The following is a 12,016-nucleotide window of genomic DNA, read 5'->3' as shown; positions in this document are numbered from 1 at the left end:
CATGAGCAGCTTGGTCCACAAATCCTCATGATACCTCCGTTTTGCCATCCAGCAATTTTTCTTGTATTTGGCTCTTAGCTCAGAGAGCCTTGTGTTGTCAGATTTCCTTCCCCAGCGTGTGTCCTTTAGGACTTCTTTTAATTCTCTAGAGACTTGATTTTTCTGATTATGCAGTGTTTTGTTAAACCATGGCTTTTCTGCTCTGCCGCTCTTAACTTTGTTTTTTGTTTCTATGACCTAAATTGGGAGACTTTTTTTGATGGAAAATGTATTCATTAAGGAATCACACAAGTGCGTCCTATCGGTCACTCGTTCTCCTAGAGGATGATTTTCTTGTTCCTGCATTCTTAGTGTTTCTTTAAGCTCATTAATTGTGCCAGCACTGCGGTACACTTCTTCCATTACTATACCGAGGCCTGGCCCCTTCCATTTAAATTGTTTTGTGTCATAAGTCACTGGGGCTGAAATTATGATATTGGCAGAGGGTAGCCTGTTCCATTCATTCCGGATCTTAATGAGTTGTGGGAAGTGATCGCTCTCAGTGCGTTCTTGGATCCTATATGCTAAAACCAATGGCAGTGCAGTTTCATTGATAAATGTAAAGTCGATGTTAGATTTTTTTGTGCCACTTAAGAAGGTTACTTGTGCGGATGAAGCATCCTCAGGAAGAGGAATCAGGCAACGCAAACACAGGGTTTCAAGCTTTGAGTTAGTGTATGTTCCATTTAGAGGTTTTGTGCTGCACTTTCTCAAATCAAGGTTGAAATCGCCAGACAGAATGAGGATTGCGTCCTTATTTTGCTTCTGCAGCATTTTTACAATGCTGATCAACGTTTCCATATTTTCTCTGTTTTGCATTTTATTAGGATGATTATATACATTGATCAGTAGTAGGGTTCTGTTGTTGCCTAATGGAGCCCAGTGTTCCAACATAGTTGGTAGCAGCCAGTCAATGCCCAGGTCGATCTGTTTGATCACCCAGTTGATTTTCGTGGAGCAGTATGTTGTAAGGCCCCCCTTGGGGTGTCCGTGACTTTGAGGTTGTTTTGCAGAGACGTCTATCCCTGAATGTCCAGAAATGTGTATTGGCTCCATGCACCATGTTTCCTGCAACATGAAGATTTCAAACTGCTTTAGGAAACTCAGTGCCAGCTTATTGGTAACCAGGTTTTTTAGACCACAAGTGTTCCAGGAGCATATGGGGATATTGTAGGGAGTTGGCTCTGTATGTACTATTTCAAAGTAAGAAATAGCATGCACAGTGTCCAAGGGTTCCCCTTAGAGGTAAGATAGTGGCAAAAGAGATAATTCTAATGCTCTATTTTGTGGTAGTGTGGTCGAGAAGTAGGCTTATCAGAGGGTAGTGTTAAGCATTTGTTGTGCACACACAGGCAATATAAGAGGAACACACACTCAAAGACAATTCCATGCCAACAGGTTTTTGTATAGAAAAATATATTTTCTTAGTTTATTTTAAGAACCACAGGTTCAAGATTTACAAGTAATACTTTAAATGAAAGGTATTTCACTTAGGTAACTTAAGAACTTTGAATCAGCAAAATAGCATGTACAGTTTTCACAAAAATGGCAATAAGCTTTTTTTAAACTAGACACTGCAATTTTCAACAGTTCCTGGGGGAGGTAAGTATTTGTTAGTTTTGCAGGTTAGTAAACCACCTGCAGGGTTCAAAGTTGGGTCCAAGGTAGCCCACCGTTGGGGGTTCAGAGCAACCCCAAAGTTACTACACCAGCAGCTCAGGGCCGGTCAGGTGCAGAGGTCAAAGTGGTGCCCAAAACGCATAGGCTTCAATGGAGAAGGGGAACCCCCCGGTTCCAGTCTGCCAGCAGGTAAGTACCCGCGACTTCGGAGGGCAGTCCAGGGGGGTTTTGTAGGGCACTGGGGGGGACACAAGTCAGCACAGAAAGTGCACCCTCAGCGGCACGGGGGCGGCCGGGTGCAGAGTGCAAACAGGCGTCGGTTTGTAATGGAGTTCAATGGGAGACCAAGGGGTCTCTTCAGCGATGCAGGCAGGCAAGGGGGGGGCTCCTCGGGGTAGCCGCCACCTGGGCAAGGGAGAGGGCCACCTGGGGAACGCTTCTGCACTGGAGGTCGGATCCTTCAGGTCCTGGGGGCTGCGGGTGCAGTGTCTTTACCAGGCGTCGGGTTCTTAGAAGCAGGCAGTTGCGGTCAGGGGGAGCCTCTGGATTCCCTCTGCAGGCGTCGCTGGGGGGGCTGAGGGGGGTCAACTCTGGCTACTCACAGGGTCGTAGTCGCCGGGGAGTCCTCCCTGTAGTGTTGTTTCTCCGCAGGTCGAGCCGGGGGTCTCGGGTGCAGACTGCAAAGTCTCATGCTTCCGGCGAGAAAAGTGTTGTCTTTATTGCAAAGATGTTTCTTCTTTGGAGCACAGCCGCCGTCCTAGGGAGTTCTTGGTCCTTTTAGATGCAGGGTAGTTCTCTGAGGGTCCAGAGGTCGCTGGACCCTGTGGAACGCGTCGCTGTTGCAGTTTTTCTTGAAGTGGGGAGACAGGCCGGTAGGGCTGGGGCCAAAGCAGTTGGTGTCTCCGTCTTCTCTGCAGGGCTTTCAGGCCAGCAGTCCTTCTTCGTCTTCAGGTTGCAGGAATCTATCTTGCTAGGTTCTGGGAGCCCCTAAATACTCAATTTAGGGGTGTGTTTAGGTCTGGGGGGTTAGTAGCCAATGGCTACTAGCCCTGAGGGTGGCTACACCCTCTTTGTGCCTCCTCCCTGAGGGGAGGGGGGCACATCCCTAATCCTATTGGGGGAATCCTCCATCTGCAAGATGGAGGATTTCTAAAAGTCAGAGTCACCTCAGCTCAGGACACCTTAGGGGCTGCCCTGACTGGCCAGTGACTCCTCCTTGTTTTTCTCATTATCTCCTCCGGCCTTGCTGCCAAAAGTGGGGCCGTGGCCGGAGGGGGCTGGCAACTCCACTAGCTGGAGTGCCCTGGGGTGCTGTAACAAAGGGGGTGAGCCTTTGAGGCTCACCGCCAGGTGTTACAGTTCCTGCAGGGGGAGGTGAGAAGCACCTCCACCCAGTACAGGCTTTGTTACTAGCCACAGAGTGACAAGGGCACTCTCCCCGTGTGGCCAGCAACATGTCTGGTGTGTGGCAGGCTGGTAAAACTAGACAGCCCACACTGGAAGTCGGGTATGTTTTCAGGGGGCATCTCTAAGATGCCCTCTGGGGTGTATTTCACAATAAAATGTACACTGGCATCAGTGTGCATTTATTATGCTGAGAAGTTTGATACCAAACTTCCCAGTTTCCAGTGTAGCCATTATGGTGCTGGGGTGTTCGTGTATGACAGACTCCCAGACCATATACTCTTATGGCTACCCTGCACTTACAATGTCCAAGGTTTTGCTTAGACACTGTAGGGGCATAGTGCTCATGCACCTATGCCCTCACCTATGGTATAGTGCACCCTGCCTTAGGGCTGTAAGGCTTGCCAGAGGGGTGACTTACCTATGCCATAGGTAGTGTGAGGTTGGCATGGCACCCTGAGTCATTTTCTCCCCACCAGCACACACAAGCTGGCAAGCAGTGTGTCTGTGCTGAGTGAGGGGCCTCCAGGGTGGCATAAGACATGCTGCAGCCCTTAGAGACCTTCCCTGGCATCAGGGCCCTTGGTACCAGGGGTACCAGTTACAAGGGACTTACCTGGATGCCAGGGTGTGCCAATTGTGGAAACAAAGGTACAGGTTAGGGAAAGAACAGTGGTGCTGGGGCCTGGTTAGCAGGCCTCAGCACACTTTCAAATCATAACTTGGCATCAGCAAAGGCAAAAAGTCAGGGGGTAACCATGCCAAGGAGGCATTTCCTTACAGATTTTTTCTGAGTTTTCATCAGGACCAGTTATGATTGTTGTCGTTTAAAATTTGCCTTCCAGCCTGTTTGACTGTCGAGGGCATACCGATGAAGAACTGTTGGTGCGTGCCGTTATGAAGCATGCTATGATGCTTTACTATAGCCTTAGAACCCGCCGTAGCGGGCTCTACCGGCTATTAAAGGCCCGCTCGGCTCGGGCATTTAACAAGGGAGAGGGACTTTAATAGCCGGTAGATCCCGCTACGGCGGGTTCTAAGGCTATTAGAACATTCTGCCACACAGGGCAGAATGTTCCATTAAAAAAAAAAAAAATGTTCACGGAGCCAGAGGGGATTAATATCCCCTCTGGCTCCATGAGGCTTTGTTCACAGCTGTTGCTGTGAACAAAGCAAACATTGGAATGTTGGCGCTGCGGGCTTTTACCGGCCAGTAAAAGCCTGCAGCACTCCATTGTTTTCAATGGAGCCCCCAGCATTCCAATGTTCTAATATTGTCAAATGTTCCCGATTACTTGGGGAGGTTTCTACTTCCACGGCCCCTTTTAAAATTGATCTGCCCTTCTTTTGTTGCGGTATTAAAAGATTAGTATGTCCGGGCGGTTCTAATTTTTGCAGGACGATGCCCCATGCGCTGAACGTACCTTGATATTCTAGATCTGTTAGGTGACAGATGTGTGTTATAATATTGTAACACCACACCACACATACACAGCACACACAACACAAAGCAACAGAAGGTAACATAACAACATATGATAACAGATATGTTGGTTCACTTAAATGCTTAAGTAGGTTTAGATCATAAGCATGTTAAAAGTGCCTTTGAATATACAATATACAATTGTTCACTTCCACCCCCCTGGGTATCTGAGTACCTCTGGGTCTTGATCCCAACGCTTGATTTTTTGTCTTAAATGTTCAGAGGTGACAAGTTAAAACCATCTGCTCTGTATATGCGAAGATCCTGGAGGGGGCTGAGCAGAATGTGTCAGGAAGGAGAGTAATGCAGAGCGAGGCATGCAATGTAAAAAGACAGGGAGAAACAGAGCCTCAAATGAAAATGTTATTGCACCCAAAGGGTCCTCTCCAGATGGTCTCACTCCTCCAGTCTTAAGGGTGAAGAGCGTTGTATACGTGTTTGTGGTCAGTCATTGTTTAGTCGCTTGAGTGTTTGTGGTCAGTCACGTGAACTAACTCAACGCACCAGTATAATATGCGAAAATAAATCTGAGGGACATTCTAAGAAATCTGCAGAAAGGAAAAGGCCAAAATGCAAAATACATATATACATCTCATGAAGTACCACGCACTGTGTTTATGTACAGAGATCCATAATGTTTGGTTTGAACCCTTCTTGGTAAAAATAGGTTCTCTGGTCTCACATAAATGCATCGCATAATGTGTGCATTACCGCAGAAATATTTCTGCTGAATCACATATTTTATCAATAATGACAGGGCTGTAGAATTTCACTAAATAAAAAGGATTAAGGACTCTTTTCCGTGTGAAACAGTAGAGATCCCAGTGGAAAATTAGTAGGCCTGTAACTCTGTGGTCCAAGGTTCGAAGTCGTCCTCTGCTAGTCATTTTGACTTCCAGCACCATATTTTCATTTAACAGTTCATGATTAGTTCTGTATTATCTTCCGCTGAAGGAAAACGTAATATTTTATTTTCCACTCCACAAGTGGAAAGAATGATTCATCATATGCGGCTATAGACTTATACGACAGCGCCATCTACTGTCTATCAATTGAAGTATCCAACGCATTGTTTAGATAATAACTAGCAATGTGGGGTGAGGTAAGGCTGCTACTTCCTGTTAATGTAATACAGAATTGTGGCATAGCATTATTTTTGTTGCTCAATGCAGCTAAAACACTTGCATTTTTCCCAAAGGGTACATTATAAATGATGCGAAGCTTCTAAGTACACATTAGAAGCAGGTTTCCAGGTAATCTATGAGAGCTTGGTCCACATTTATGTTTATATAAAACAAGAGTTTTTAAATGCAATTATTTTTTTAATTGAGAAATTAGGGTAAATTCATGGGAGTCAATTTTGGAGTTTAAAAGAACAACTTTTTGACCCCGACGTGATTTGAACACGCAACCTTCTGATCTGGAGTCAGACGCGCTACCGTTGCGCCACGAGGTCTACTGTTCTGTTCAACAGGATGACTTAAAAGTGAGCAAAATGATTTCGTGCTCGTCAAACTTTCCAGAGTAATTAACGAGATTAAAGTACATGAAGCTATTCTACAGGCCTGGCACTAGGTCACTCTAAAGTAAACATTTACAGTCCATTCAATAACACAGACCATCCATGCGATATGTATTACTACATTTTCATGACACCCTTGTACTTGCTTTGTTGCTGGCGCTGCTAATTTATAGTCCTGTCAAGTGTGACATAGACTATGAAAAACACATTTCTTGTATCATCAGCAGCGAAAGATCAGACATTTGTAACACAAGTCAGCCGAGATCCCATAAACTCAGCAAACAGAGTTTTTTGTTAATATGCCACTCTCCTCGAGGGCACAGAGTCAGAACTCTGCCTCCTTGGCCACAATTGTTAGTAGCTTTGCTTTGGTGGGCGCACTGTTACTGGGTGAATGAGAGAGTCACGCATGAGTCCAAGTGGAGAGATGATTTTGGAGTGAACTGTGTCAGTGGACATCACTCAAGTGTGTCACGGAGAATACTCAAATAGCGACAGAAAATGCTGCCCGCCCCGAAATATCCTTGCACAGGGATACCTTGTTGAAGTTGCTACTCGCGCTAGGAAATTCTCCTCCTTAACTTTTCAGTTAATTTCAAGTATTTTCTATCCTTTGAAGGGTGTGGCCCCAGGAACATCACAATGGTATCTATCAACAGTGCAGCAGGTGCAGTGGCACTGAGGTTGTTGAATTTGAGCGGACCACTACATCCCAATTAGGCTTTTTGCTACTTAACCAGAGGACATGTATGCATTTCCCTTGCTTGCATGAGGGCACCATGTACCCTCACTGCACCACTGGCCAAGATATCCATTGCGAAGGTTTGTACTAATGTTTAAGTCAGGCAAAGAAGGAGTGCACATGACCTAGATTTTGATAGATGATATCACAATTAATAAAAATAAGTTAGATGACTATGACTAGTGGGAGAAAAATGTGAAACAGAAATCTATAGGAAAAAAAATCACTGGCAGATTGAACTTTCCACTTTTCACGACTGTATTCCACTTGTTGGATTTAGTGGAATTTTGGAGCTATTGCACATTTTGTGCTCTTTCAAACCCCCACTGTGAACCACCACGAAACACCATGAACCACCAACTGCAAACTACTAATCAGAACAAGCATTTGCAATTCTATAGGTCTTGCATTTTCTTGAGTTTGAGCTATTGGCATTGTAAATTCATAACTGGACTTTCCTTGCCTAAACGTCTGAACAGAAATTGGGAAATCAGGCTGGAAAAGTATTTTCTTTTTGTTTTAACAGAATGAAACATCTTGAAAGCCTAATTGCCTTCCATTTCAACAAAGCTCGAATGAAGTTAACAATAGCAGAGCAGCCTGAGAAGATTTTTTTTCCCCCAATAAAGGAGGTAAGAAATGCCCTATGTGCTATGTCGTGAGAGCTGGCAGGGAGGGGCCCTTGAGAAAGAGACTCAAGATGCATGTGAGGCTAAGCAAGATTCACATTATTGCTTCTAGGTTTAGCTACATTGTACCAGAAAGGGCATATTGTGGCTTTCGTGAACAGTGAGCTAAACAATGGTGTGTTTCTTTTATAAAATAAGCGTATTTTAGGACCCGGAGGTAAACAAGGACAGCACTGGAATAAAGCCAAAACAAATGTCAGCGAAATGGGAGGAGGTGGGAGGAATGAAATGCTGCAACAAAACGCAGGTCGCTACCAGCCTAAAATGCCCACAGTGAAAAGGGAGTACCAAAGAAATAACAAAAATAGTCAGTCCCAGCAACAGATAAAGAAACCAAAGTGGATCAGTACAGTAGTTGGTCACTGCTCTGAAACAGTACAAGGAGTGAGAAAAAGGCAGAACTGACCACTAGCGATTTTTAAAGGACACTGCAACCAACAAATGAAATTGCTTTAAGCCATAAGAAGTATTCTAAAAGTGTACACGAGGCCGATGGCTTACGCTCGACCAAAAAATGGCACAAAAATGGCAAAAAAAGGGGGGGTGGCCTGACGCAGAAGAATGTGGCAGCTAAGCCTGGTCCTGGTGTGCCGTCTCCCTGATGCCATAAACCCTTCAGTTCTTCAGAGCTGAGATTCCCCACTGAGGCCCAAAGCATGAGGATAAGCCTTCAGATCATGTAGAAGCAAAAACTGAAGCCCTACAGAGTCTCACTGTACACTATTGAGCCTTACACCCTGCCCGACAGCCAGGCGCCCGCCACCATGACCGCTCTCGTCTGCTCAATATGGCTTGGACTGAACCCCAAGATGTAACACAATTGCGTTGCTCATTAGTGCATAAAAGTCGCTGTCTCATCTCTACATACACCTGACACAAAAATGAGTGCCTCCCCTGTATATTTTGCCTAGCACGATATGAGTGCTCTCATCTTAACAAACCACCTTTTGCCATATGATTCGCACCAAAGGCCGACCATAAATGAGCTTTTAGCCCTGAGCTGCTGGTGTGGTAACTTTGGGGTTGCCTTGAACCCCCATCGGTGAGCTGCCTATGCCCCAGGACTGAGACTTGTAAGTGTTTTACTTACCTCCTAATCTAACGTTTACTTACCTCCCCCTGGAAATGTTGATTTTTGCACTGTCTACTTTGAAAATAGCTTATTGCAATTTTTACAAAGGCTGTACATGATATTGTTTTCATTCAAAGTTCCTAAAGTATCTAAGTGAAGTACCTAGCATTTAAAGTGTTTAATGTAAATCTTGAACCTGTGGTTCTTAAAATAAACTAAGAAAATATATTTTTCCAATATAAAAACCTATTGGCCTGGAGTAAGTCTTTGAGTGTGTGTTCCTCATTAATTGCCTGTGTGTGTACAACAAATGCTTAACACGACCCTCTGATAAGCTTACTGCTCAGCATTTTTGCTACACTCAGCGGCTGCTCTGAAATCTTGCGAGTCGCGTAGGTCCATTGGTGTATAAGCGGCTTCAGAGTTTACACCTGCCGGCTGTGCGACGACTGCCTCTGGATCAGGGTCCTCCTGAAAGCCCATATCTTCATAGACTTGTGAATTCGGTGGTGCAATACAGTTTTCATCATCTTCACTGTCGATGAAGTTGATTGAATCATTTAATTAGTCTTTCGAGGCTTCGCGGCCGTCGCCTTCAACCTTAATAGGGGATTTCAGTTGCGGCAAATCCTAGAGGCTGAGCTTTTCAAGCCGCTCGCAAACTTCCTTTTGAAAATTGGTAACGTTGGAACCCCCCTCTGTAGGGGCAGCCAGCTGTGCATTCTCATCCACACCGGAGGTGTTAGGGACCGATAATATCTATTGATAGTGTTCTGGGCACCTGAGGAGGCGGCTTTTCTGGTGAGCGGACTGTATCTCTTCATAATGCCTTGACAACCTATTTCAGAAATGGTTCTCGGTTTGGCGTGCTGCTCTGGCCGGCTCCTTATATGTATTCAATGGTTCAAAAAGGGCGTACGCCTCTACAACATAGCGGTCACATGCTCACCTTGACGGCTCTGATACGTTGAGGGGTTACACGTAACAGTAACCATATGTCATGACCTTTGCAGCATTTGCCCAGCCCCTCTTTTTGGATTAGTTGGTAGGGTGGAGGTTTGTCATTACAACCCCAATGCTCTGCCCTGCGAGGTGGCCCCCCAGGCAGCCACTCGGTCCTGAATGTCTGACATGTCCACACTTGTCCTCTTAGGCCATGAAGCATGCTGCACACCTGCACAGCCGCCATTTCACACAGTCCATAGACCTACACACAAGGGACAGCATCAGGGCACGTGACTAACACAGCATCACATCATGTCACAACCCACGTGACTCACCTACGTCATTACTTACGTCATCACGGGGCAGGGTACCCACGTCATTGCCTACGTGATCACGGGGCGGGCACCTGTCAAAAAGTTTGATGGAAGGTATCCCCTTATACAACTGAGGGGCAACTTCCTGAGACAGTCAGATTGTCCTCGCATTCGGTAGAAATGTAGTGAACTATAGAAGTTTCATATTTAATAATCCAACCACCTCTACTAAAGAAAGCGGCCAGAGCTCTGATTTGACAACCGGTCTTTTGTGTTATTCATGTGTCAGATTCTCTGAGTTTCTAAAGCAATTTCACCTTAAATAAGAAGATTAATCCGTTCAGCTTTGCTGCCCTCTGACAACGAAGACTGAAAGGACAGGGTTTTAGCTATCAGTATCTTTGCAGCACTGTTATGTTTCAATGGCACCGGTGATACCAGCCACAAGGTTTGCACTGTCACCCCTAAAGTCTTTAGTCATTGAGGGTCACCTGACATAAGCTTTCAAGGTAAGTCGAACAATTAAATTTATATTTTTGTTAACAGCATTTTCTCACCAAGCCTGAGCGAAGTTTTATTACACCAGCAAGATCTGCGAATTTCACACCATGCAATACTCACAGAACTTCATGAATTTCATCAGTGAGAAATTAATTTCTCACATTTTTTTTTTTTTTTTTACAAATGAGAGACAGCAAACTACTCCCCTCGCTAATCTCACAGTCGTTTAAGCACAATAAATCCACTATACCTCACAGCATTATAACACATTTCTGTGAAACAATGTTTTTCTGTTTCACACAGTTGTAGTTTTTACCAGCTGAGCCAACTGTCCGGACTACTGCAAAGAACCGACCTTGGTCTAACATTCGGGGCAATAAACCAGGGCCTCTTTCAGAAAGGGTTAATCTCCCGTTTTGTGAATGATTTCTTAACAAGTAGAAAGTGCAGGATTGGCCGCTGCAGACCCCGGAAAATCCCCAGTGGGTTGAGGGTCTGGAGATGCTACTAGCGCTGAAAGGGCTGAGGGATTCACTGTCCTACCGAACAGCAAAACAGAACTGAGGCACTGACTTACAGTTCCCACGTCATCATGTACAGGATGTGCAGCTGCAAACACGTACTAGTTCTTGCTATGGAGCCAGAGCTCGAAGTACTGGAGTAATTCACGATTCTGTTCAGAAGTGGCTGCACATACGTTCACCCGGTGTGTCAGCTGCCGGTGCAGCCCTGCAGGAGGAGATCCAGAACATAAACCTGTGGGTGGAAATGCGTCCGAGTCGCTCCGGCCTCTCCGTGATATTCATTCCTCGTGGTTTCCTTAGTTCTGTATCCTTGTGAGTCAATGTCAGTCGTGAGACAGACTAAATGATTTACTATCAAAGTGAAACTCACACAGTAATAATGAAATTATATTATTGCACAAAAATATATACTGCGTTGGCCGGGAATCGAACCCGGGTCAACTGCTTGGAAGGCAGCTATGCTCACCACTATACCACCAACGCTTGCTACTATTGTAGGAGCTGCTTTCCCTCTGAGAAATAACACAAGCCCGCCGATATCTTCACAGAAGAGTTATTCTGCAGCTAAGGCGAGCATTCCCGCACAGACTTTTCACTCCACTCACCCGTCTAAGAGCCCCCAGATAGTCCAGTTTTAACAGCCCCTCCGCGGGACTGAGCACCAATAACTGAAGCCATCAATTCTACTCAGACAGAAACCAGCAGCATCACCCAAACTCCGCAATTTAATCGTATGCTGACTTCCCTCCGGTCCTAGCAGTAGGTTAGCCTTAGTATTATGGGCGCCAGGGTCAGAATGGACATGAGCCCCAGAAACCACTGGTCCTCGGTGCCACTCTACCTGCTGCACGCCCTGTGGCCTAGAACAGTGAATTCGACCTGTCGAGGGGCGGTAAACCAACCTGCAGGGGGAGATCCGTGGTGTCAATCAAGGGTTATCCAGCTCCAGACAATCTGTTTTAAGGAAAGCGATGGTGCCCCCTCCCCATTTCCCCACCCACACACGCCACCCAACCTCACCATTATTTCAAGAATCTCTACATTGTCACTAGAAAGGAGCCCGGCACAGAAGAGAAGCTTTCAGAGCTGCCGGGAGAGGGTTGAACCTTCAGTTTACAGAAGCCGAATAGTCCACCAGACTCACCGCTGCATTAAAGGGAC

At 45.7% G+C, this 12,016-nt stretch overlaps 2 non-coding genes across 2 annotated transcripts; both read right to left on the bottom strand.

Moving 5' to 3' along the window:
* Positions 1 to 5,930: 5,930 nt before the first annotated feature.
* On the bottom strand, positions 5,931 to 6,002 carry TRNAW-CCA (transfer RNA tryptophan (anticodon CCA)). The gene has a single exon. It is a non-coding gene; the product is annotated as a tRNA-Trp (tRNA).
* Positions 6,003 to 11,266: 5,264 nt separating this feature from the next.
* TRNAG-UCC (transfer RNA glycine (anticodon UCC)) lies at positions 11,267 to 11,338 on the bottom strand. Its single transcript has one exon. It is a non-coding gene; the product is annotated as a tRNA-Gly (tRNA).
* Between the last annotated feature and the right edge of the window lie 678 nt (positions 11,339 to 12,016).

This window comes from Pleurodeles waltl, chromosome 12 (assembly GCF_031143425.1).
Source record: "Pleurodeles waltl isolate 20211129_DDA chromosome 12, aPleWal1.hap1.20221129, whole genome shotgun sequence".
Lineage (NCBI taxonomy): Eukaryota > Metazoa > Chordata > Amphibia > Caudata > Salamandridae > Pleurodeles > Pleurodeles waltl.
The sequence above is the reverse complement of the archived record's forward strand: the minus strand, read 5'-3'. Positions and strand labels throughout refer to the sequence as shown.